This window comes from Pantherophis guttatus, chromosome 1 (genome assembly GCF_059756535.1).
Source record: "Pantherophis guttatus breed Tessera chromosome 1, ASM5975653v1, whole genome shotgun sequence".
NCBI classification, from domain to species: Eukaryota; Metazoa; Chordata; class Lepidosauria; order Squamata; family Colubridae; genus Pantherophis; species Pantherophis guttatus.
Window position 1 is genome coordinate 181,184,218 of NC_142063.1, and position 15,055 is coordinate 181,199,272.

The 15,055-nt window shown below is 44.6% G+C and overlaps 1 protein-coding gene across 9 annotated transcripts in view; it reads right to left on the bottom strand.

Moving 5' to 3' along the window:
• The window catches only part of UBE2F (ubiquitin conjugating enzyme E2 F (putative)), a 178,856-nt gene that overhangs the window by 65,675 nt on the left and 98,126 nt on the right, over positions 1–15,055 (bottom strand). The window lies entirely within an intron of this gene.

The following is a 15,055-nucleotide window of genomic DNA, read 5'->3' on the forward strand; positions in this document are numbered from 1 at the left end:
AAAAAGTTAAGAAAAGAAGAAGCAGGTCCTACAAAAATAAAAAATTTTAGACTAAACAACAGTGTAATGTCAGTTACTTAAGAGACGACTGAATACATGAAAATATAGTTGAGGCAAAGTATTGGTTTATATTATTTTGAGGAGAGTGACAGATCTCTGCAGTGCTGTACTTTTGGGATGTGGAAGATGGCCTTAAATTTAGTGGATTGGAACTTTCTATTTTGGACTCTTTGACAAATGGATTACGTTTATGCTGAGCTACAAGGCAAGAGAATTATGGGATTGGGGCATGCAGAAGATCTGGTTGTTACCCTAACATGGTGGTTGGAATTAATAATCTAGATGGAAGACATTACAGAAGACACTATATGGAATATAAATATAAAGTCACTCGGGTGGTTTTTTATATACGAAAACATTTATTATTGATGGGGGCAGATGGTAATTGAAGATACTGAACATGCTGTTGGAACTTGAATTTGATGTTACCCTAATATGGGTGATCGAATTAACAATCCAGATGAAAGATATTATAGAAGATACCATATGGATTACAAGCTTAAAGTCATTTAAGGATTTTATTTACGTATGGAAATGTTTTTTTTTAGTGGTGTGGGCAGAAAAATAAAAATATTAAAAATATTATGTATGGTAGACCTGTAGGAAAATGGGTGGAGTTGGGTTAGTTTACTGATTGTTTAGTTTAGGAAAAGGGATGTTATGTTATATTAATATACGTAAAAGACTTGAATTAAGAGATATATGTATGGGGGAGGAGGATATGGGTGGATTATGAGTTGAAATTGCCAAATTAGGATTTATTATATAATTTTACAGCTGAATGTTGCTCTGAAATGTATAGTATAGGGGGGAGACAATAATATTGTTAGAAAGAAATGGTTAGCATATGGGGGGTGGTGTAAAAGGATGGTAAAGTATTATATAATCTATTATTAATCTGGGTTTTATTTTGGAGAAGCCACCGGGGGAGGAGAGGGGGAGGGGGGTTAGGGAGGAGGGGGGAAGAAAAGGGGGGAAAAATATGTATTTGAAAAACTTTTTCAATAAAAAAAAAGAAAGTTTGTGCTGATCAATTGGCTCCAGTCTTCACCCGCATCTTTAATCAATCACTGGAGATGTGTCATGTCCCTTCTTGTTTCAAACGTTCTACTATCATTCCGGTACCCAAGAAACTTCCATCAAGGAGTTGAATGATTACAGACCAGTTGCTCTGATATCCGTATTTACAACCTTCAAAAGGTTAGTGCTGGCCCACCTGAAAGCCACTACAGATCCACTGCTAGACCCCTTGCAATTTGCCTACTGTGTAAATAGGTTGACAAATGATGTCAATAAGGCACTCCACTATATCTTAACATCTTGAACCCCTAAAGACCTACAGTGCATTCAGAAAGTATTCAGACGCCCTTCACTTTTGTCAATTTTGCAAAATTAACAAATTTTGCTGCAGCCTGATTCTACAGTTGTTGAAATGCATTTTTTTCTCATTAATCTACACTCATAATGACAAAGTGAAAACAAAAATTTAGAAATATCTTTAAATTTATTAAAAAGAAAAAACTGAAATATTTCATTGGCATAAGTATTCAGGCCTTTCACTCAGAAATTTGTTGAAGCACCTTTGGCAGCAATTATAGCCTTGAGTCTTTTTGCATATGATGCAACAAGCTTTGCACACTTGGATTGGGGGATTTTCTGCCATACTTCCTTGAAAATCCTCTCAAGCTCAGTCAGGTTGGATAGAAACTGTGGTAGGACAGCCATTTTCAGGTCCCTCCAACGATGTTCAATAGGATTCAAGTCAGGGCTCTGGTTGGGTCACTCTAGGAATTCGCAGAGTTGTCCCTAAGCCTGTGTTATCTTGGCTGTGTACTTTTGATCATTGTCATGTTGGAAAGTGAACATTCGGCCTAATCTGAGGTCCTGAGTGCTGTGGAGCAGGTTTTCATTATCCCTCTACTTTGCTCCATTCAGCTTTCCTTCAACCCTGACCAATCTCCCAATCTCGACTGCTTAAAAACACCTCCACAACACGATACTGCCACCATCATGCTTCGCTGTTGGGATGGTATTGGGCAGATGATGAGCGGTGCTTGGTTTCCTCTAGACAAAACATTTAGAATTGAGGCCAAACAATTGGCTTCATCACAGAATTTTGTTCCTCGCCATCTGAGAGTCCTTCATGTGTTTTTTTTTTTGCAAACTCCAAACGGGTTTTCATATCTTTTGCACTGAGAAGAGGCTTCTATCAAGCCACTCTGCCATAAAACCCAGATTGATGGAGGGCTCCAGTGATGGTTGTCCTTCTGGAACTCTGTCCCATTTCCACACACAATCACTGGAGCTCAGTCAGAGTGACCATTTAGTTCTTGGACACTTCTCTTATGCCATTCTCTCCAATTGCTCAGTTTGACCAGATGACCAGTTCTTGGAAGAGTCCTGGTTGTGCCAAACTTCTTCCATTTGAGAATTATGGAGGCCACTGTGCTCTTAGGAACCTTCAGTGCAGCAGAAACTTTATTGCAGCCTTCCTCAGATCTGTGCCTTGCAATAATCCTGTCTCTGAGCTCTGCAGACAGTTCCTTTGACCTCATGGCTTTTGCTCTGCTACAGTATTACAGTATGCAATGCCAGCTATGAGGCCTTCTATAGAGAGGTGTGTGCCTTTCCAAATCATGTCCAATCAATTTAATTTACCACAGGTCGACTCCAATCAAGGTGTAGAAACATGTCAGCAACATCACTATATTTTGAATGGAGTTAGCCCCATGCTATTGTAAACAGCATTACTGTACGCGACCTCGGTGAAAGGCAAGAGGTCCGCCCAATTGGATGGCTGATAGTTCACGTAACACCTAAGGTAGTACTCTATCATGGCATTCAAACGTTCTGCACCCCCATTGGTAGCCTGATGAAAGGCTGAGTTAAGGCCCTGGGATGACCCAATAGACCACAGGAACTCCCTCCACAACATAGCTGTGAACTGGACTCCTCTGTCTGAGATGATTCTTCGAGGTACTCCATGCCGGCGATAGATATTTTTCAGGAAAAGTTTGGCTAACTGGTGGGCTGAGGGTAGTCCGCTGCAGGATATGAAGTGTACCTGCTTGGAGAATAAGTCAATCACTGTCCAGATCATCGTATTCTCCCTGCTCTTTGGCAACTCCACAATAAAGTCCATTGCGATTTCCTCCCATGGCCTCGTCGGCTCTGCCACCGGTTGTAGCAGTCCCGGGGGGGGGTGTTCTGGTCATTTTTGCATAGTGGTGCAGATGGTACAGCTTTTCACATAACTGTCCACGTCTCTTTTCATGCTGGGCCACCAGAATTGCCTCCACACTAAGTATAAAGTCTTTAGGAACCCTGTTGTGACCCCGACTCCCAAGCCTGTTCTAACAGAGGAAGAGGACTCAGAAGGTGATGGGGAGGAACTGATAAGGCCTCCCTCTCCAGGACCCTCCTCTCTGGCAATGCCTCAGGTTCTTATCTGCAAGGGTTTCTAGTCTGATTGCTTAATAAAATCTTGGCAGGCGTGCCTGGTTGTGTGTTTGCCTGTGTGGGGAAGGGGGACAGAACAAACCCAAAGTGGCCCGCCAATTTAACATCATGGCTTATTGGAGGATTAAGGTATGTGGGGACTCTGGAACGTAGAGTTTCATCGCCTTCCGCACTAGGTCGTCTCTTTTTGTCAAGATGTGTTGGTTGTCATGGAATCAGGGGTCTGCTAACAGTTCGGTTTTGAGTTTCATGGTTAGGTCGCTTGCGGATCAGTCTTCCCAGTCGCGGCGCTGTTGTCTGGTGGACACTTGGGTTGCTGTTTGGGTAGGGAGGATGATGGTGTCTACTACCTCCTCCTGTTTGCATTTGTACTGGGGCATGTGGGAGGGCATCAGCTAGGAAATTCCTTCCCCTGGGGATGTGTTTCAGCACAAAGTTGAATTGGTTGAAATATTGGGCTCAGTGGACTTGTTTGGGCAATAATTTCCGTGAGGTCCTAAGGGCCTCCAGATTTTTATGGTCAGTCCAGACTTCAAGCAGTTTCTCCCCCCCTTCCAGTAGGTGGCGCCAGGTTAGGAGTGCCCATCTTACCGCAAAAGCTTCTTTTTCCCATGCAGCCCACTGTCTGTGTGTTCGTGAGTTTACGGAAGGTGTAGGCGCAGGGCTGTAATTTTCCTTGGCTATTTCTTTGGAGTAGTCTCTGGCGTCTGCTTGGATAATGAAGGGTTGTTCAGGGTCCAGATGTTTCAGCACTGGTTCCTTTGCAAAAAGTTCCTTTAGTGTTTTGAATGCCTTTTGGCAGTTTAGATCCCACTGTAGTGGTTGTATCGGGCGGGGCTTCGCCCCTGGGCTTCCCGTCTTGAGGAGGTCTGTCATGGGTTTGGCAATTCTCACAAAGGAGAGGATGAATTGCTTGTAAAAGTTTGTGAATCCTAGGAAACCTTGTACTTGTCTGCGGGTGTGAGGGGGCTGCCAGCCTAAGACAGCTTGTACTTTGGCTGGGTCCATCTCTATGCCCTTATTTGACACTCAGTAACCTAGGTAGTCTAGCCATTCATGGTGAAATTTGCATTTTGACAGCTTGATGTACAGGTTTGCCGCCAGATGCTTTTCCAGTACCTGGCAGACCAGGGTATGTGGTCGTCCATTGTCTCGGTATAAATGTGGATGTTGTCCAGCTAGACAAGGACCCCCTTATAGAGGTGTTCATGCAGCACCTTGTTTATTAACTGCATGAACACTGCTGGAGCCCCTGCAGTCCGAATGGCATTACCTTGAATTGAAAGCTCCTTAGGAGGCAGTTGAATGCTGTTTTCCATTCATCTCCCTCCGTGATACGGACTTAGTAGTATGCTTCTCTATGGTCTAATTTGGTAAAGACTTTTCCCTTGGCTAGAAGAGATAGCATGTCCTTCATGAGAGGGAGGGGATATAGGTTGTGTACACACATGCAGTTTATACCTCTAAAGTCAACACATAATCTCATAGTTCCATCTTTTTTTTTTCAACAGGACTGGGGCTGTGACCCGTGGCTTGGCTGGCTCGATGAACCCCCTTGCTAGGTTTTTGTCTATGTATTTGTGCATTTCTTGGGGTGTCATGGAATACGATTTGGGGATGATTTCAATGGCGCAGTCCGTCTTATGGTGGAGGGGTAGAATGTCACACTCGGCTTCGCTGAACACTTCTGCAAGGTCCTGATACTCTTTGGGGATCTGTTCAATCTCTGAGGTTTTGTCAGAAGTGGCTGCCAATAGTTCTGGAGGGGCCTTTAGGGAGGTTTCCTGTGTGGCCGATGTTTCTATTTGCTGGTGCAGGAGGGATTTGGATCCTCTAGCTATCCTCAGCCTCCAGGTACCCCCTTCCCACCAGATCATCAGGCCTCACTTGTCTAGCCAAGAGAGCCTCAGTATGACTTGTCTGCCATTTTAGGGGCTATTATGAATCAAATTGCTTCCCAGTGATCCGCTAGCTCGAGCTTCACTGGTTCAGTTAGATGAGTGGTGTAGGATCCCCCCCAATAGTGACCCATCAACCTGTTTGAATCTGATTGGGTGGGTCAGTCTCTTCACTCTAATCACCAGTTTCAGTGGCTAAGTTAATCAGGCATCTAGTGCAACCTGAGTCTATTAGGGCTTGAAAAGTGCCCTAGGTCCCTGTCTTTGGGGCTGTGATGTGTATAGGGAGGACGAAGGGGTGGATCGGTTCATTCACCACTGGATCATCTTCGCCATCGTCCTCACTGTCATAGGGATCTGGCGATTGGTCATTGTTGGCTGGAGTCCCCCTTTCTTCGACTGGGTTAGAAGGGGCCTCTACGGCTTGGAGGGCTTTGCAGATCGTGTCGGCGGCATGCCTGGGGCCTCGCTCTGGTTGCACCCTGGGTGGTGGCTCTGGTTTGGTTTTCGGGGCTGGGGTTGGACATGCTGAGGTGATGTGGCCCATCCCTCCGCATCTGTAGCATTTCAACTGGCTTCATGGAAGGGTTGATTTTAGGGCCGGCTGTGCTGCTGTGATCTCTCGTTGATCAGATGGTCTCCGGTCTGGTTGGCCTCTCTCCCTGGTGTCTGGTTGCTTCCGCATGTCATTTTCAAGCAATGTGCAGTCAAGTTTTATGGCCACTCGGAACCAGAGAATCAGTTTGGAATGTCCTGGTAGACCCTGGGCAATTTGCTTGTCCAGGCTCATTCTGAAAAAGTGAACTAATAGTTGTTTCGACAAAGGGGGTAGTTTCTCTACGATTCTTTTGAATTCCTTAATGGGTCACCCCCCTCTGCTTTAGGTTTCGGAGCTCATCTTCTGTGTACAGATCCTCCTCTACTTCTTCAAATCTGGCTTCTAGCTCTTGAAGGAAATCGTCGATGTCTTGCAGTTGGGGGGCTGTCCTCTTATGTAGGACTTCTAGCCATTTATTTGCTTATTCCTCTAGCCCCCTCCCCCAGTGATGGTATCCACTATGGCTCTGTGTGATGGGTAGAGGTGGCCATAGCACTGTAGGTGGACTCTAGCAGTCAACGAATAGACCCAGTTGATCTGAGTCCCTATCGAATTTCCACCTAAATTGTGGTGGTTCATTCAACCCTGTTCCTCCCTAGTCAAGTTGGGCCCCGTGATCCTGTGCTTGGTGTGTTTGGCAGTCTCTTTCGGCTCTGGTTCACAGGGAGGGGAGGGGCCAACCCTCTTGGGCGGCTTGCCTGCTACTTACGTGGAGGGGCCACCAGCAGGTGTCGGGAAGCAGATGGAGGGTCTGGGGCTCAGGAATCCCGGTCATTTTATGAGTTTTGGGTGAGTTGGCTTGCTGTCAGGGTTCCGACAGATGTCCTAATTAAATCATGAGCCTCATGCCAAGCTTCAAAAGAAATCCTGTTATTTATTAGGAGCCTCATGCCGGTATGGACCAGGTGGAGTCAACTCTGACCTTAGTTAATTCGCGCTTTGCCTCTGACCCTGTTTCCCCCTCCCCCCAAGGTGTGTCATCAGTCACATTCCCCAATGAAGCAATTTCGCAGGTTGTAAAAGTCACTCCCCTCCAGCCACTTTGGGTTTCCATGGAGATGACCTCGGCATATCGGTTGGAATGTGCCTTGTTTTGACTGAGATATCAGCTCCTTGATGCAGCTGCGAAGTTTGTTTTCCCATCCCCCTTGCCTATGACAACTCGAGAACAGGTCAGGGATGCTTTGCGAGTTGACATTAAGCTTCGGAAAGCTGATAGCCTGACATTAGTAACAGGAGAGGGAAGACGGTTGGAATGCAGGGAGGAGACGGGGGAGAAGGGAAAACTAATCATGCCAGCTGAGAAATGAGAATCAAGCACCTGCATAGCCAAGGTCACCCAAGAGAGTGCAAAGAAGAAAATCCCACAAAACTGAAGGCACATTATCTTTAAAATACCAGCACTTAATTGGACATTTGCTGATAAGAGAGGGATGGCCAGGGGAAAGGGAATGTTAATTGCATTGTCTGCACGCAGAAACACCAGAACCAGCTTTGCTGAACTTCTGTAACCATTTAAGCTCCAGTAAACTCTAATGGTCCAGGAGTTTTTCTTTGCTGGGTGAATGCATGGGACAGTTGAGATCTGCAGAGAAACAATTGCAACCAGCCTGCCTTCCGTTGAGGATTCGTATACTGCATGAACCAGAAAAAGGGCTAAGAAAATATCTACAGACCCCCTCACATCCTGGACATAAACTGTTTCAACTTCTCCCCTCAGGACATCCCTACAGGGCACTGCATGCCAAAACTAGACACAAAGACAGTTTTTCCCCCACGCCATCTCTCTTATCAGATCCGTGTATCTGCCATTCTTCGGTGGAAGGGGGGGGGGAATTTGGATTTGTCACATTTAGTTCTCTTTCCTATGTATCCTAAGTATTTCTTGCCTGGTCTTTTGTACCGTATTTTCCGGCGTACAAGATGACTTTTTAACACATGAAAATCTTCTCAAAAGTCGGGGGTCTTATACGCCGGGTGTTGTTCTCCTGTAACCAGGCAGACCAGCCTGAAAGGCTCTGACGAGCCTTAAATGGCTCTGGCAATCCAAGCTCTGACGATCCCACCTGAGTTGTCTGCTAATCAGGCAACTCAGCTGGGATCGCCAGAGCCATGTAAAAGGAAAAAAGTTTTCCCCCTCCAGCTTGCTTACCTTAGCAATCAAGCAGGCAGGGAGTTGTAGACTTCAACTCCCAGAATTCCTCAGCCAGCAAAACAAAGCTGGCTGAGGAATTCTGGGAGTTGAAGTCTACAAGTCTTAAAGTTGCCAAGGTTGGAGACCCCTGTTCTATTGGGTAAGTTTTTTTCCCTTTTGGGATCTTTAAAAAAAATAGTTAATTGGGTTTTTTTTAGTTGTTCTTTTTTAGACCTAGCCATTTAAAGTTTAGGAAGTTTTAAATTTAGCTTTCATATAAAAATAAAAATAAAATAAAATAAAATAATATTTGTGCAGCTTTCTGAGATTTAGTGTGTTTCTGTAGTGTTTCACTCTAACTACACAAATACACAAAATCTCACAAAGCTGTATGTGGAATTTTGTGTGTGTAAAGTGTGAAAGTTGGGTTTTGGGGCTTTTTGTGGCTGTGTGAGGTTCCTGCTTGTTGCAGGGGCCATTTTGGGTCTAGCACAGCTGTTTTTACATTGTGGATGAGCCAGTTGTGTTGTGTTGTGTTGTGTTGTGTGTGTGTAAAGTGTGAAAGTCGTTTTTTTGGGCTTTTTGTGGCTGTGTGAGGTTCCTGCTTGTTGCAGGGGCCATTTTGGGTCTAGCACAGCTGCTTTTACATTGTGGGTGAGCCAGTTGATGTTTTTTTAATTTTTATTTGGTGTGCGTTGGAAGAGGGGTAGTCTTATACGGCGAGTATAGCCCAAACCCTATATTTTAACAGGAAAAGTTGGGGGTCGTCTTATACGATATGGTTTCGGGGTGAGTGTTCATCAGTATGCTGATGACACACAGCTATACATCTCCACCCCAGACCACCCCAATGATGCCCTTGCTGTGATGTCCCGTTGCCTGGAGGCCGTGCGGATCTGGATGGGGAGAAACAAGCTCAGACTCAACCCCTCCAAGACCGAGTCGCTGTGGCTTCCAGTGTCCCCGTATAGTCAGCTGGTACCATCACTGACAATAGGGGATGAGATCTTGCTCCCCACAGAGAGGGCCCGCAACTTGGGTGTCCTCCTGGATTCACGGTTATCTTTAGAAGATCATTTGACGGCCGTGGCCAGGGGTGCCTTTTATCAGGTTCGCCTGATCCGCCAGTTGCGTCCCTTTCTGGATCGGGACGCCTTGCGCACGGTCATTCATGCCCTAGTTACCTCCCGTATGGACTACTGTAATGCTCTCTACATGGGGCTCCCCTTGAAAAGCACCCGGAGGCTCCAACTGGTCCAGAACGTAGCTGCGCGGGTGATTATGGGCGCAGCTCATTACGCCCATGTAACACCTCTCCTACGCGAGCTGCACTGGCTCCCGGTGGTCTTCCGGGTGCGATTCAAGTGTTAGTTATCACCTTTAAAGCGCTCCATGGCTTAGGACCTGGGTACCTACGAGACCGTCTTTTGCCACCAATAGCCTCCCACCGACCAGTTCGTTCTCACAGGGAGGGACTACTCAGGGTACCGTCAGTCAAATTATGCCGACTGGCGATCCCAGGGGGAGGGCCTTCTCTGTGAGGGCTCCAACCCTTTGGAATGAACTGCCCCCGGAGATACAGAATATCCCTGATCTCCGTGCTTTCCGCCGTGCCCTCAAGACCCTGATGTTCCAACAGGCGGGGCTAAACATATGAACATGTGAATGATTTTTTAAATGTGATCTAATTCTGGGTTTTATTTAATTGACCAAACTAAGTAATAATTTTAATTAGCAATTTTATGTTTGTGTGTCTATATTTTTCTTGACTGTACACCGCCTTGAGTCCTACGGGAGAAAGGCGGTATAGAAATATAATAATAATAATAATAAATAATAATACGCCCAGTTGTCTTATACACCGGAAAATACGGTATATAATCTTTAACCTGATTTATAACCATTGCCTGGCACCTAAAATGCCTGGAGAATTCTCACCTCTTGGGGAATGAGAGGGGAGGGGGGGCATGTGTATTCCAATGGCCCTGAGAAACTCTCCTTATCTGTTTCTCAGAGAGGGCGGTACAATAACAACTTCACACCTGCGGATTGGTGGGAATCCACATTGGACAGTGGAGAGGGATTCCTAATTTCCTTTATCTTGGATTGTATGCCCTGAGGCACCTCAGAGCCTGCTTTGAATTTTGACTTGCTTTCACCCCTTTTCAATAAAAGGTTCCTTTTGAAATACTAAGTTTTCAAGAGTCTATATTTTCTTGAAGCCGGGGGTGGTGGTGGGGGGAAGCTGATCCATACATCTCTGCTGAACACCTAATTCTCACAGCACTGTCTTAGGCCTAAAGATATTTACCCATGTAGCAGGCTGTATTGCTATTATCCATCTCAGTTCTCATTCTTTCTCATCTTTCCTAATATCTTCTCCTATTTGTATCGTGCTTTATCATTTGTTGTTTGTATCTTATGATTAATGATTATATGATTTATGATCTATGAACTATCACTTTGTTTGATTGAGAACTTACGCATCGGAGAAAGATTCTTTGTGTGTCCACCTGGCCAATAAAGAATTCTATTTCTATTTCTGTTCATTCCTATTCAAATTTCTAACTGATTTTCTTTGTTAGCCACCTCATTTGAATATATCTGAATATTTCGCAACTGTGATGCTCAGAATTGGATATTGTATAATATTTGAGAAGAGTGCATAAACTATGGAACTATTACATGATGTCCAGATTTAATTGGGGGAGTAACATCTCTTAATATTTCATTTGCTTGATCTATTTGTCATGGAATAAACCTATAGTCTGTGCAGTAGTATTTACCCCTTTGCAGATGTTATGAATTTTTCCTTATTTCTACCTCTAAATCTTAATTAAGTTTCATGTGGGTGCTGCTGATGTGAAAGGGGCATCTGAATGAAGAAATGACATTTGACATTTCATTTTTTAAATTATAATTTTATTAATAATATCAAAATATAAATACAAATGAAAATGAAAATGAAAGTAGTGGGGAAATGGGGGAGGGAAAGGGGAAAGAAAAAAGTGTAGGGTAAAGAGAAAAAGAAAAAGAAAAGCATTGATTTCTTTTTAGTGCAGTAGAATAACATTACAGCCTCAGATTTTTACTTTTGCATACCTAATATGTACCAGCCATTTCTATAACAACAAATTTATCTAAAATCAGCAAAATCCAAAGTCAAAGTTTCATTTTTTTCCATCTGAAGCACAAAATCCAGAAGCAGTTTCCAAGTAGAAACAAAATTGAATGTATTATTTTCTTTGATTAGAGCAATTAATTAAGCAATATCTGCTAGTTCCATCAGTTTTTCCAGTCATTCATCCCTTATTTCATAAATAAAGTGATCCAGTGTGAAAAGTAATAATGCTCCTCATTAAGTAAAGTCATGTCTAGGACCAATTATTTCAATTATCAATCAATTTTATCAATAAATAGCTTCCTCAAAACATTTGGCTCTCTGTGGGGAGGCAGTCCCACAAATAATCAGACTTTAAGTCATTTATGACTTTAAAGTTCAACCTCAGCAACCAGATAGTCCCTGAGGTACATCCACAATTGGGATCAGAATTTCTGTTACTAAGCAAGGCAATTAAGTTAGTCACACCAAATGTTATGACTATTTTGCTACATTCGTTAAGTGAATCACACAGTAATTAAATGCATCTAGTGCCCCCCCTCAACTTTGCTTATTGGAAGCCATTTAGGAAGGTTGCAAATGGCAAATGTCCATTGTAAATACATGCCAGTTGCCAAGTGTTCGGATTTTGATCATGTGACTGTGGGGATGCTGCAACAGTTGCATGTGCAAGGACTAGTTGTAAGTCGTTTTAATTAATCAGTGAAGTGACTTGCGCCCAGAGGTTGTGGGTGCTTCGTGCCTGAAGGTTTTCAAGAAGAGAGTGGATAACCATTTGTCTGGAAAGGTATAGGGTCTCTTGCTCCAATAGGGGGCTGGACTAAAGAGCTTCAAGATCCCTTCCAAATCTGTTAGTCTATGATTCTATAAATTTCAGTGCTGTTGTAATTTTGAGTGATCAGTAAGTGAATGATTGTAAGTTGAGGATTATCTGTACTCAGATCTAAGCATTTATCAAGGATAGCTCCAAGTAAAGCATATTATTATTATTATTATTATTATTATTATTATTATTATTATTATTATTATTATTATTATTATTATTATTAAAATTTCTATACCGCCCTTCTCCTTTCGGATTCAGGGCGGTGAACAGCCAAAATAAAACATTTATACATAAAGTACGATTAAAAATAGATTTAAAATAATTAAATTTGGCCCATAGTTCAAAATTTATCAATTTAAAATCCATATCAAAATTTAAAATCAACCATAAAATCATAAAATCAAGAGAGACCAGCTAACTGAAAGAGATGAGTTTTTTGGGCCCGACGAAAAGTCCGGAGGTCGGAGATCACTCGTATCTCTGGGGGTAGATTGTTCCAAAGGGTAGGTGCCACCACAGAGAAGGCTCTCCTCCTGGGGGTCGCCAGCCGGCATTGTCTAGCCGACGGCACCCTGAGGAGGCCCTCTCTGTGGGAATGAACTGGCCGGTGGGAGGCTATTGGTGGCAGAAGGCGGTCCCGTAAGTACCCTGGCCCTAAGCCATGGAGCGCTTTAAAGGTGATCACCAACACCTTGAAGCGCACCCGGAAGTCCACCGGAAGCCAATGCAGCTCGCGCAGGAGAGGAGTCACATGGGAGCGCCCTGTCGCTCCCATAATCCCCCACGCAGCCGCATTCTGCACCAGTTGGAGCCTCCGGGTGTACCCCAAGGGGAGCCCCATGTAGAGAGCGTTACAATAGTCCAGACGAGAGGTGACGAGTGCTTGAGTGACTGTGCGTAGGGAGTCCCGATCCAGAAAGGGGCACAACTGGCGTATCAGGCGAACCTGATAAAAAGCCCCCCTGGCCACGGCCGTCATATGCCCTTCTAAAGACAGCCGTGCATCCAGGAGGACGCCCAAGTTGCGGGCCCTTTCCGTGGGGGCCAGTGATTCGCCCCCAATAACCAGCGATGGCGTCAGCTGGCTATACCGGGATGCCGGCAGCCACAGCCACTCGGTCTTGGAAGGGTTGAGTCGAAGCCTGTTTCTCCCCATCCAGACCCGCATGGCCTCCAGGCACTGGGACATCACTTCCAAGGCATCGTTGGGATGGTCTGGGGTGGAGATGTACAGCTGAGTATCATCAGCGTACTGATGGAACTCCACCCCAAAACCACGGATGATCTCACCCAGCGGCTTCACATAAATGTTGAACAGGAGGGGCGAGAGGACCGACTGTTGCTGGTGCCAAGATTAGAGGCCCCTGATGCCAAACAAATGGCAAGGCAATTCCCTACTGGAGGCTAACAGGGAGGGAAGCCGAGGTGATCCGAGGAGTCCCTCCAGCGGATAGTAAGCAATAACACTAACTAACGCCAATAACAATAACAATAACAATAACAATAACTAACGCTGGGAAGCCAGGGAGAGCTAGGGAGTGAGCCAAGCTACTGCTACAAAGGGAGGCCAACTTCCCGAGAGCTGACGAGGCAAGCCATGTGGAGGGTGAAGCTCCCGGTGGCTGCTCAGAAGAACCCAGCCACATAAAAATAAATAAATAAATAAAATAAAATAATAATTAATAATAATTAATAATAATAATTTTTAAAACCCATAACTTTAACATACCAACGCCTCCACAGACAATCATGACCAGCAAACACTCCACTGCGAAGCCCCCACCCAAAAAGAAGGAGACTGCTACCAATGAGTACTATGACTCCTGCACGTGCTTTGTCTGTGATGAAGCATTTGAGGACGAGAATACCATGAAGTGCTCCCTTTGTGACTCATATGCCCACTACAAGTGTTTGGGGTTAACCAAAGGTGTAGCCCAGTCAACATCACTAAAAACCTCCCAGTTTACATTTCCACTATTCTGTCCATCCTGGAAGCCCAGACTTGACAAATTCATTGTTTTGCTTGAACGGGTGGACACTTTGGAAGTGCATCTAGCATCCATTGAAGAAAAGGACAAAATGTAGAAAAGTGAAGCACCAGTATCCCGGAATCACGACACAGCTCAACAACCCAAGCCACAGGAAATCACTAATCCTGCTAAGAACATCTCCATCCTTGTCAAAGATGCAACTGAACGTGAACAGAAGCATCCCAATGCTATCTTATTTGGACTGGATGACACCAATGAATCCAACATCACAAAGGTTTGTGATCAACAACTTCCAGGCATCAACCATCGCTCCTGATGAAATCATTGATGTTTCCCAGGACAGCCCCGAGTTCAAGAACAGTGATGGCTCAGTGATCCCACGCTTCTGCAAAGTCATTTGCAAGAGCGAAACCAGCAAACACAAATTCATTTCCACAATAAACTCACTCGCCAAAAGCTGCACAAACCATAGGAAACTTTGTTCGCGGCCCAACCTGTCCATACTGTAATGTGCCCGCGCCTGCAAGCTACACTCAGAGCTCAAAAGACGCCAGGACCAAGGAGAGACTGACCTGTACATAGAGTACCATGCTGACTGTATCAAATGCAAGATCAGTGGCCCGCGTAACAACTGCCCCCCCATCAACCAAAACTAGGCATTCACGCCCTCAACTTCCTCCAAGTCTACCCTTACAGGCCTAAAATGCAAACTACTTAATGCAAGAAGCTTCGCAAACAAAATGCCCAAATTCCGCCTGCTTCTAAATGCGGCCTATTCGACCTTATTTTCATCTGCGAGACATGGTTGAATGTATCCTTTCTAGACTCCATTATTACAGTAAGTTACTATCACGTTTTCCGGTCTGACCGTGATAATCATAGAAGGGGTGGTGTTGCTATCTTCTATAAAAAGACCCTAGGTCTGAAAAAGATAAATGTTACACAGGAGCTAGCTCTTTCTGAGACCA